This window comes from Oncorhynchus masou, chromosome 16 (assembly GCF_036934945.1).
Source record: "Oncorhynchus masou masou isolate Uvic2021 chromosome 16, UVic_Omas_1.1, whole genome shotgun sequence".
NCBI classification, from domain to species: Eukaryota; Metazoa; Chordata; class Actinopteri; order Salmoniformes; family Salmonidae; genus Oncorhynchus; species Oncorhynchus masou.
In genome coordinates this window covers 10244373-10255685 of record NC_088227.1, presented here as the reverse complement: position 1 = coordinate 10255685, position 11313 = coordinate 10244373, and positions in this window count along the sequence as shown.

Sequence of the window (11313 nt, the reverse complement as noted above, 5' to 3'; positions counted from 1 at the left end):
TATAGGACTCGTTTTACTGTAGAGATAGATACTTTTGTACCTGTTTCATCCAGCATCTTCACAAGGTCCTTTGCTGCTGTTCTGGCATTGATTTTCGCACCAAAGTAGATTAATCTCTGGGAGACAGAACGCGTCCCCTTCCTGATAGGTATGACGGCTGTGTGGTCCCATGGTGTTATACTTGCGTACTATTTTTTGTACAGATGAACGTGGTACCTTCAGGCGTTCGGAAATTGCTACCAAGGATGAACCAGACTTGTGGAGGTTGGCTGATTTTTGGCTGATTTCTTTTGATTTTCCATTGATGTTAAGTAAAGAGGCCCTGAGTTTGAAGGTAGGCCTTGAAATATATCCACAGGTACACCTACAATTGACTCAAATGTTGTCAATTAGCCTATCAGAAGTTTCTAAAGCATTGACATCATTTTTTAGAATTTTCCAAGCTGTTTAATTAAAGGCACAGTCAACTTAGTGTATGTAAACTTCTGACCCACTGGAATTGTGATACAGCGAATTATAAGTGAAACAATCTATCTGTACACTACTGTTGGAAAAATGTCTTGTGTCATGCACTAAGTAGATGTCCTACCCGACTGGCCAAAACTATAGTTTGCTAACAAGAAATTTGTGGAGTGGTTGAAAAACAAGTTTTAATGACTCCAACCTAAGTATGTAAACTTCCAACTGTATATGACCACTCTGGCATGTTTGCCAAGGTAACCCAATTACCACCAGATTACATTTTGTTATTTTACTAAGCAAGTCAGTTAAGAACAAATTCTTATTTACAATGACGGCCTAACCCGGACGATGCTGGGACAATTATGCACCGCCCTATGGGACTCACAATCACAGCCAGATGTGGATACAAACCAGTTACTGCAGTGATGCTGCTTGCACCGAGATGCTGTGTCTTAGACCACTGCGCCACTCGGAAGCCAAATGCCGATAGGCACAGTATCTGCATTGGCTGGGAATGACAATGAAAGATGAAAGGTGCACATTGCTATATCAGCAGAACATCGCTTCTATGGTATTAGTGTAAACAAAAAAAAATTCTACATGGACCTGTTACATATGAAAGTTATCAAAACACTTAGTTTAGAATATCTTCATACATTCAGCAATTGCATTCTTCTCTCATTACTCTATAGGCTACTGACCTATTCAAAGCTTTTTGGATAGTTTGTTGTGATTGAGTGGGGAAACAGCTGAAGGCAAGGTACTGACAGATGGGTGTGTCTTGGTGGTGGCAAGGACTTTTTGAGGAGCAAGCCAAAACATGAAGGCCAAATCAGCGGTTTTAACTATTCAAAGATGTTATGAAGCTTGTATTCAATTGCCCGTCACTGTTGCAGACAACAAGCTTCCATTCCCCTTGTCACATGGGGATTTATGGATGATTTAAGATGAAATTGTCAACCCTGTTGCAGTCAACCCAGTTCCTTTATTTGGCATTTACAGTAATTATTTTATTTAACCTCTTTAAAAATGGGAAAAGTGACTAGGAGGGGGGGGTGAGTTACACGACAGAAAAGGTACTAATTTGGTGGAATGTCCCATACAGTGTTTTTACTCCTGTCTGTCTGGTTGTTGTTGGTTTAGTTAAATATTGAAATTGTTGTTGTAAATTTTGGCCAGGGACACTGATTCTCCCTGGTCCTGAGCCAGACATCAGCTCTCCAGCAACTAGACCAAGGATAAGTCCCAAATGGCACCATATTCCTATATAGTGCACTATTTTTTACCAGAGCCCTGTGGGCCCTGGTCAAAAGCAGTGCACTAAATAGAGATTAGAATGCAATTTGGGACTCAGACCTAGATTTTCTCTCTGTCTTGGCAAGAGGGCTAATTAATACACAAGAGCAGTTTTGTCTGAAAATGGATTGTGTTGTGTTACACTAGTTTTAGTTTTTTTTCTTCTTCAGCTAGATCATTATGTTCCTACAGTACCACTCGCTTGGACCCAGATCTGTACATAGCCCTATAACTCCTACGACCATTGGCCATATACACACAGCACAAACCGATATGGGACCAGGTTAGCGAGTTAGCTATGCAGCACAAACAGATCTGCGACCAGGCTAGTGGTGCAGTAGGAGCATACGTGATCTTTCAGTACCTGCAGTTCTGGAACTGTGTAATTGTTACACAACAGTAGAGATGCCGGTACTGTGCAGAATACGATCTCACCCTGTTACAACATGTACAACATGCCTTTGTTCCATGTCTGCTCTTGACCAGACCTACTGCTTGGGTATGTAGGGCTCCCGAGTGGAGCAGTGGTTTAAGGCACTGCATCTCAGTGCAAGAGGTGTCACTACAGTCCCTGGTTTGAATCCAGGCTGTATCACTTCCCTCCGTGATTGGGAGTCCCATAGGGTGGCACACAATTGGCCCAATGAGTGAACACGTCCTCATAATAAGCTCTTTAGCACCATCTAGTGGAGCAAAGCCTTCTTTTCTTCATTTTATGTCTGATGACAGACATCACTAGAATGTAGACAAACCTTGAAGCTCTTCCTAAGTCTAAAATAGTGAATCACATGAACATGACATTCAATCACCATAGAATCACAGTAATGTAACAAACATACTGTACACTCAATAAAGCTGTCATCACCTCATCAATAAATAGGGTATCAGTTGACAATAAATCCTTATATAACCAGGTGTATTATTTCTGAGGCAGCTGTTGCTCTTGGATTCAGTTTCTGAAAAATCTCTGACACTCGTGCCCTAGGCACTGTTCTATCTAAGACCTCCACAGTATCAGGCAGGTCTGTGTCCCACATGGAACCCTCTTCCCTATATTGTGCACGACCTTTGACCAAAGCCCTATGGGCCCTGGTCAAAAGTAGTACACTACATAGGGAATAGGGTGACATTTTGGATGCAAGCAGGGAGAGTGAATCCAAAGGCAAATGCAACCAACCAATCATTACCTGTATGACAGCATTGTGAGACGCACGCATACACCCTGAACAGTACTCTCCAGCTTTGGTCTGATAAATGTGATGCTCCTGACAGATCTGTACAGTGTTAGCCTCTGGTGATGGGAGGAGAGGGAAAAATTGCAATGTTCGTTAGGGAGTCAGGACAGGGAAGGAGAGTCGTCTATCACAGGGTACAAAGTTCATGTCTGTGAAAGTTGTGACCTCTATGTAGCCAGATGGTAAGCCACTGTAAAAATGTTAGTTTGATGTACTTTGCACTTTGACAGAGGCACTATGACTATGAAAACATGTATCAGGAGAAATGGTTTCAAGGTGTATGTGTTTAAGGTGAATGTTTTTGCTTACTTTTTGATCTCTCCTAGTACTCAACTAGCCCTAGCATTCCTTTCTATTCCTAAAGTCAAAATGGAGAGTTTTAAGAATGCTCTGTAGCCTAAGTCCTAACTTCAGCAAGTCTTGGAGGACAGTCAGAAGTTGAAAAAACAGCTTCTTTATTGTTTCCATTGAGTTTGGCTTCTTGCCATCTGATGAACATGTTGGAAGGGATAGTAGTTGGTAGATTTTTGTATGAGAGTTTTGGCGTGGATGGTGGTCAGGGAGGCCAACCCCCAGTCATGGATTGGTGTTGGTAGCTGACCTCCAAGTAGGGTCAGCCGTAATACAAGTCAGTATTCCACGTCAATCCATGTCTGAAGACATCGGGAGATGTGGAAACTGGTCACTAGGGGCAGTGAGCGCTGTTAGCTTCAAGTAGGTTTTGGTTTGCAAGACAGTGTGGACGGGAAAGGCGGATAGGTGTGAGCATCTGATTCCAAAGGTTGCATAATCAAATCCAGTGATAGAAACTTGTTTTTGATATTTCGTTGTAAGCCTATCCCAAACCTTAACTCTTAACTTAACCATGCAGAGTTAATGCCTAACCATAAGAATTCTGAGTTAATGCCTTAACCATAAACACTTCGAAATGTGATAATTGCAACAAACTGTGAATTAGATGTTTCCTCTGAAGTTTTAAGCTCACCTCCCAAAACTACGCTATAAACTACACATAAGTAAAACCAATGCATTTCGCAGGTTTAACAGATAGATAAGCGACCTTAACCCAAAACCTATTGACCTCTTGGCGTGACGGTTAATGTGCTGGCTTGACCGTCACTGGACCTGTGTTCCAGTCCACGGTCGGGGCTACCCCCGAATTCTCTACATTGGTGTCAGAAGTGCTCGTGAAGGCATCGGGGAGGTGTAAGGCACTTGGTAAAGAGGAGTGTTGGGACATGCTCTCCCCGAAGGGGATAAGGTGGTGATGTTAAAGGGGTCTACACACCTTTTGCAAATGCAGTGCAACCGGATAAATGATTGACGTTTTACATTACAAAATGTAGTACGGAGTCCTTGTAGTACAGAGTCTTGCCTATGCTGCTTGCATAGTCCTGCTACAGAGTTTTCTTCCACTCAAATATTGTTACAGACTGTAAGGAGAGGGAAGTAGCTAGCTAGTGTATATCATGTCAGGGGTCTCCAACAGGTCAATCGCAAGCTACCAGTAGCTTGCAGCACACATATGAGTAGCTCGCCAAACAATTCTGAAAGTACATGGAATTTTCACCTGTTCCACCTTCAATCAGTCATAAACAAATCTCACAAGTGTCTGTTTTCTTCCAGACCACCCCAATTTTGTGGAATTTAAGCATTGTCATGGACTCAAAACATCAAATTCCGTTGTTTTTCTATGAACAATTTTAATTTTTACAGTGAAAAACAAAACAAAATCTAAAACCAGGAATATTTTTGCTGATGAAACATAATTTGGGCCACCTTAGAGTTGTTTATTAGCCAATTAAAACATTCTGAACGACTGAAGTGCAGTTTGTCATGATACATTTTTCTGAGTGACTCGTTCATTTTAGTCATTAGTTTGAGCAGCTTGTCTCAATGAGTCATACAGCAGGATTGATACACGCTCCTTCGGCTCAGTAGCTCCAGAGAAATTGTCATATATTTTTGTAATTCATGCTGTTGTCTGTGCCTAACAATGTTTGTTAAGCTGCTGCCATGTTGTGATGTTGTCATGCTGTGTTGCTATCATGTTCTGTTGCTGCCATGTTGTGCTGAGAAACAAAGTAATTGACATTATCAGTCTGGAGAGAATTACAAAGCCATTTCTTAAGCTTTGGGACTCCAGCGAACCACGGTGAGAACCATTATCCACAAATGGAGAAAATTTGGAAAAGTGGTGAACCTTCCCAGGAGTGGCCGGCCTACCAAAATTAACCCAAGAGCGCAGCGACGACTCACCCAAGAGGTCACAAAAGAAGCCACAACAACATCTAAAGAACTGCAGGCCTAACTTGCCTCAGTTAAGGCCAGTGTTCATGACTCAACCATAAGAAAGAGACTGGGCAAAAATGGCATCCATGGTAGAGTTCCAAGGCGAAAACCAGACCATGAATTCTGCTCTCTACCAAAAAATCCTGAAGGAGAATGTCCGGTCATCAGTTCGTGACCTCAAGCTGAAGCGCACTTGGGCTCTGCAGCAGGATAATGATCCAAAACACACCAACAAGTCCACCTCTGAATGGCTTTTAAAAAAATAATGTTTTTGAGTGTGGACTTGAATCCGATTGAGATGCTGTGGCGTGACCTTAAAAAGGCGGTTCATGCTCGAAAACCCTCGGATGTGGCTGAATTAAAACAATTCAGCAAAGAATTGTGGGCCAAAATTCCTCCACAGCGATGTGAAAGACTTGATGCTTGATTGCAGCTGTTGCTGCTGAGGATGGTTACAACCAGTTATTAGGCAATTACTTTTTCACATCGGGCCATGAAGGTTTGGATAGCTTTTTTCCATTAATAAATAAAATCATCACTTAAACTGCATTTTGTGTTTACTTGGGTTATCTTTGTGTAATATTTACATTTGTTTGATCTGAAACATTTACTTGTGACAAATGTGCAAAAAAAAGAAATCAGGAAGGGGACAAATACTTTTTCACAGCACTGTATATTTTAGATTCTTCAAAGTAGCCACCCTTTGCCTTAATGACACCTTTGCACACTCTTGGCATTCTCTCAACCAGCTTCACCTGGACTGCTTTTCCAACAGTCTTGAAGGAGTTCCCACCTATTGCTGTGCACTTGTTGACTGCTTTTCCTTCACTCTGAGGTCCAACTCATCCCAAACCATCTCAACTGGGTGGACGTCGGGTGATTGTGGAGGCCAGTTCATCTGATAGAGCACTCCATCACTCTCCTTCTTGGTCAAATAGACCTTACACAGCCGGGAGGTGTGTTGGGTCATTGTCCTGTTGAAAAACAAATGATAGTGGGACTAAGTGCAAACCAGATGGGATGGCTTATTGCTGCAGAATGCTGTAGTAGCCATGCTGGTTAAGTGTGACTTGAATTCTAAATAAATCACTGACAGTGTTACCAGCAAAGCACCCCCACACCATCACACCTCCTCCATGCTTCACGGTGGGAACCACACATGCAGGGATCATCTGTTCACCTACTATGTGTCTCACAAAGACAAGGCGGGTGGAACCAAAAATCTGAAATTTGGACTAATCAGACCAAAGGACATATTAACACCAGTCTCATGTCCATTGCTCATGTTTCTTGGCCCAAGCAAGTCTCTTATTATTATTGGTGTCCTTTAGTAGTGGTTTCTGCAGCAATTCGACCATGAAGGCCTGATTCATGCAGCCTCCTCTGGACAGTTGATGTTTAGATATGTCTGTTACTTGAACACTAAAGCGTTTATTTGGGTTGCAATTTCTGAGGCCTGTAACTCTAATGTTTACAGACATTTTCAATCAATCATATTCAATCAATCCCTATCCCAGTCTGTTGTCCCCACATGCTTCAAGATGGCCACCATTGTTCCTGTTCCCAAGAAAGCTAAGGTAACTAAACTAAATGACTATCGCCACGTTGCACTCACTTCTGTCATCATGAAGTGCTTTAAGAGACTAGTCAAGGATCATATCACCTCCACCCTACCTGATACCCTAGACCCACACCAATTTGCTTACCGCCCCAAAAGGTCCACTGACGATGCAATCGGCATCACACTGCCCTATCCCACACTGCCCTATCCCACGTCTTACATGACCCGACGCCATTTCCGGTCACAACTTGCAGACTTGTTGCTATGCGTTTTGTGCGTTTTGTTGCCAACCTTACTTTGCTACCTGACAACTTTACGGTTTTAACTTTTTAATTACCGTTTATATTTTTTGTTTTTCACTCACACAAATTTTTTTCATTCAACTTTTTCACTCCGGACGCTTTATCTGGACGTGGTTCGTCAGGACCTCCAACAGCCGAAGCTAAGTAGTAACATTAACATGATGCCTTCTAATTGCAGTCGCTGTACACATAATATACAGGAGAACGATCGCCTTACTGCGAGAATTGCTGTGCTGCAAGCCCAGCTTCAGACGCAATCGTTAAGCAAGGGTAATTTCAGTGTAGGAAAGGATGAAACAGCGTCTGTGCCACCAGTAAGGACAGATAGTAACGTTAGTATAAATCCCCTCGCACGGTCCCTGCAGCCGGACAACTTTCTCATGGCTTCTGGAGTGAAATGCTGTAGGAATGCTCAACCGGTGTCGCTCATTCAGCCGACAGAAACTTTCAACCGGTTTTACCCATTTAAGCAACGAGTCGGAGTCAGAGGCCAAGCCTTCTCTTGTCTCTACTCCTCCCGTTATGGGATCTGAGACGCTGAAGCTTCCCACCATTAGCTCTGACATATTGAAAACCCTAGTCATTGGCGACTCCATTACCCGCAGTACTAGACTTAAAACGAATCATCCAGCGATCATACACTGCTTACCAGGGGGCAGGGCTACCGACGTTAAGGCTAATCTGAAGATGGTGCTGGCTAAAGCCAAAACTGGCGAGTGTATAGAGTTTAGAGATATTGTTATCCACGTCAGCACCAACGATGTTACGGATACGGGATTGCTCGACGCTAGAGGTTAATATTCACATGGAAAAAGTCCACAGACCCACTCCAAAAGGCTTTCGGAGCCATCATCGACTCAGTGGGTTTTGTCCAGCATGTCTCTGGACCTACTCACTGTCACAGTCATACTCTGGACCTAGTTTTGTTCCATGGAATGAATGTGGATCTTAATGTTTTTCCTCATAATCGTGGACTATCGGACCACCATTTCATTACATTTGCAATTGCAACAAATAACATCGCCACCCTACTGATCCTCAACACTGGGGCTCCACAAGGGTGTGTTCTCAGCCCTCCACAAGGGTGTGTTCTCAGCCCTCTCCTGCACTCCTGGTTCACCCATGACTGCGTGGCCATGCACGCTTCCAACTCAATCATCAAGTTTGCAGACGACACTACAGCGGTAGGCCTGATTACCAACAACGGCGAGGCGGCCTACTGGGAGGCCTATGAGGGCCCTTGGAGTGTGGTGTCAAGAAAATAACCTCTCACTCAACATCAACAAAACAAAGGAGATGATCATGGACTTCAGGAAACAGCAGAGGGAGCATCCCCCCATCCACATTGATGGGACAGTAGTGGAGAGGGTGGAAAGTTAAGTTCCTTGGCGTACACATCACGAACAAACTGAAATGGTCCCCCCCACACAGACAGTGTGGTGAAGAAGGCGCAACAGCGCCTCCTCAACCTCACCGCCTGGTACAGCAACTGCACCGCCCTCAACCGAAAGGCTCTCCAGAGGGTAGTGCAGTCTGCACAACGCATTGCTGGGGGCACTTCCTGCCCTCCTGCCCTCCAGGACACCTACAGCACCTGATGTCACAGGAAGGCCAAAAAGATCATCAAGGACAACAACCACCCAAGCCACTGCCTGTTCACCCCGTTATCAGTCAGTCAGTCTCAAATCTCTGGCCACTTAAATAAATGGACTTAAGGTATCACTGGTCACTTTAAATAACGCCACTTTAGTAATGTTTACATATCCTACATCACTCATCTCATGTACAGTCGTGGCCAAAACTTTTGAGAATGACACAATTATTAATTTTCACAAATTCTGCTTCCTCAGTTTGTATGATGGCTTTTTGCATATACTCCAGAATGTTATGAAGAGTGATCAGATGAATTGCAATTAATTGCAAAGTCCCTCTTTGCCACTGAATCCCCCAAAAACATTTCCACTGCATTTCAGTCCTGCCACAAAAGGACCAGCAGACATCATGACAGTGATTCTCTCATTAACACAGGTGTGAGTGTTGACGAGGACAAGGCTGGAGATCACTCTGTCATTCTAATTAAGTTCGAATAACAGACTGTTAGCTTCAAAAAGAGGGTGGTGCTTGGAATTGTTGTTCTTCCTCTGTCAACCATGGTTACCTGCAAAGAAACACATGCTGTCATCATTGCTTTGCACAAAAAGGGCTTTACAGGCAAGGATATTGCTGCCAGTAAGATTGCACCTAAATCAACCATTTATCAGATCATCAAGAACTTCAAGGAGAGCGGTTCAATTGTTGTGAAGAAGGCTTCAGGGTGCCCAAGAAAGTCCAGCAAGCACCAGGACCGTCTCCTAAAGTTGATTCAGCTGCAGGATCGGGACTCCACCAGTACAGAGCTTGCTCAGGAATGGCAGCAAGCAGGTGTGAGTGCATCTGCACGCACAGTGAGGCAAAGACTTTTGGAGGATGGCCTGGTGTCAAGAAGGGAAGCAAAGACGCCACTTCTCTTCATGAAAAACATCAGGGCCAGACTGATATTCTGCAAAAGGTACAGGGATTGGACTGCTGAGGACTGGGGTAAAGTCATTTTCTCTGATGGATCCCCTTTCCGATTGTTTGAGGCATCCATAAAAAAGCTTGTCCGGAGAAGACAAGGTGAGCGCTACCATGTGTCATGCCAACAGTAAAAGCATCCTGAGACCATTCATGTGTGGGCTCACTCACAATTTTGCCAAAGAACACAGTCATGAATAAAGAATGGTACCTACACATTTTCCGAGAGCAACTTCCTCCCAACCAACCAGGGACAGTTTGGTGACGAACAATGCCTTTTCCAGCATGATGGGGCACCTTGCCAAAAGGCAAAAGTGATAACTAATTGGCTCGGGGAACAAAACACCGATATTTTGGGTCCATGGCCAGGAAACTCCCCAGAATTTAATCCCATTGAGATCTTATGATCAATTCTCAAGAGGCGGGTGGACAAACAAAAACCCACAAATTCTGACAAACTCCAAGCACTGATTATGCAAGAATGGGCTGCCATCAGTCAGAATGTGGCCCAGAAGTTAACATGTCTGGGAACTGTTAGCAGACCCCTCGCCAACAGCCAATGAAATTGCAGGGCGCCAAATACAAAATCAACAGAAATCTCATAAATCAAACTTCTCAAAAATACAAGTATTAGGCACCATCTTAAAGATAACATTCTTGTTAAACCCGCCAGTGTCTGATTTAAAAAATGCTTTACAGCGAAAGCTCCACAAACGATTATGTTAGGTCACCACCAAGTCACAGAAAAACCCAGCCATTTTTCAAGCCAAAGAGAGGAGTCACAAAAAGCACAAATATAGATAAAATTAATCACTAACCTTTGATGATCTTCATCAGATGACACTCATAGGACTTCATGTTACACAATACATGTATGTTTTGTTTGATAAAGTGCATATTTATATCCAAAGATCTCATTTTACATTGGCGTGTTGTGTTCAGTAGTTCCAAAACATGCAGTGATTTTGCAGAGAGCCACATTAATTTACAGAAATACTCATTATAAATGTTGATGAAAATACAACTGTTATGCATGGAACTTTAGATAAACTTCTTCTTAATGCAACCGCTATGTCAGATTTCAAAAAACTTTACGGAAAAAACATACCATGCAATAATCTGAGTACGGGGCTCAGAGCCCAAACCAGCCAAAATAAATATCCACCATGTTGCGCAGTCAACATTAGTCAGAAATAGTATTATATATATATTCACTTACCTTTGATGATCTTCATCAGAATGCACTCCCAGGAATCCCAGTTCCAGAATCAATGTTTGATTTGTTCTATAAACTTAATAATTTATGTCCATATACCTCCTTTTGTTAGGGCATTTGGTAAACAAATCGAAACGCTCGTGCAACTTCCAGCGGAAAGGTCGGACGAAAATTCAAAAAAGTTATATTACTCGTTGTAGAAGCATATCAAACGATGTATAGACTCAATCTTTAGGATGTTTTTATCATAAATGTTCAATAATGTTCCAACCGGAGAATTCCATTGTCTGAAGAAAAGCAATGGAACGGGAGCTACCTCATGTGAATTTTTTTATCAGGTTTTTGCCTGCCATATGAGTTCTGTTGTACTCACAGACATCATTCAAACAGTTTTAG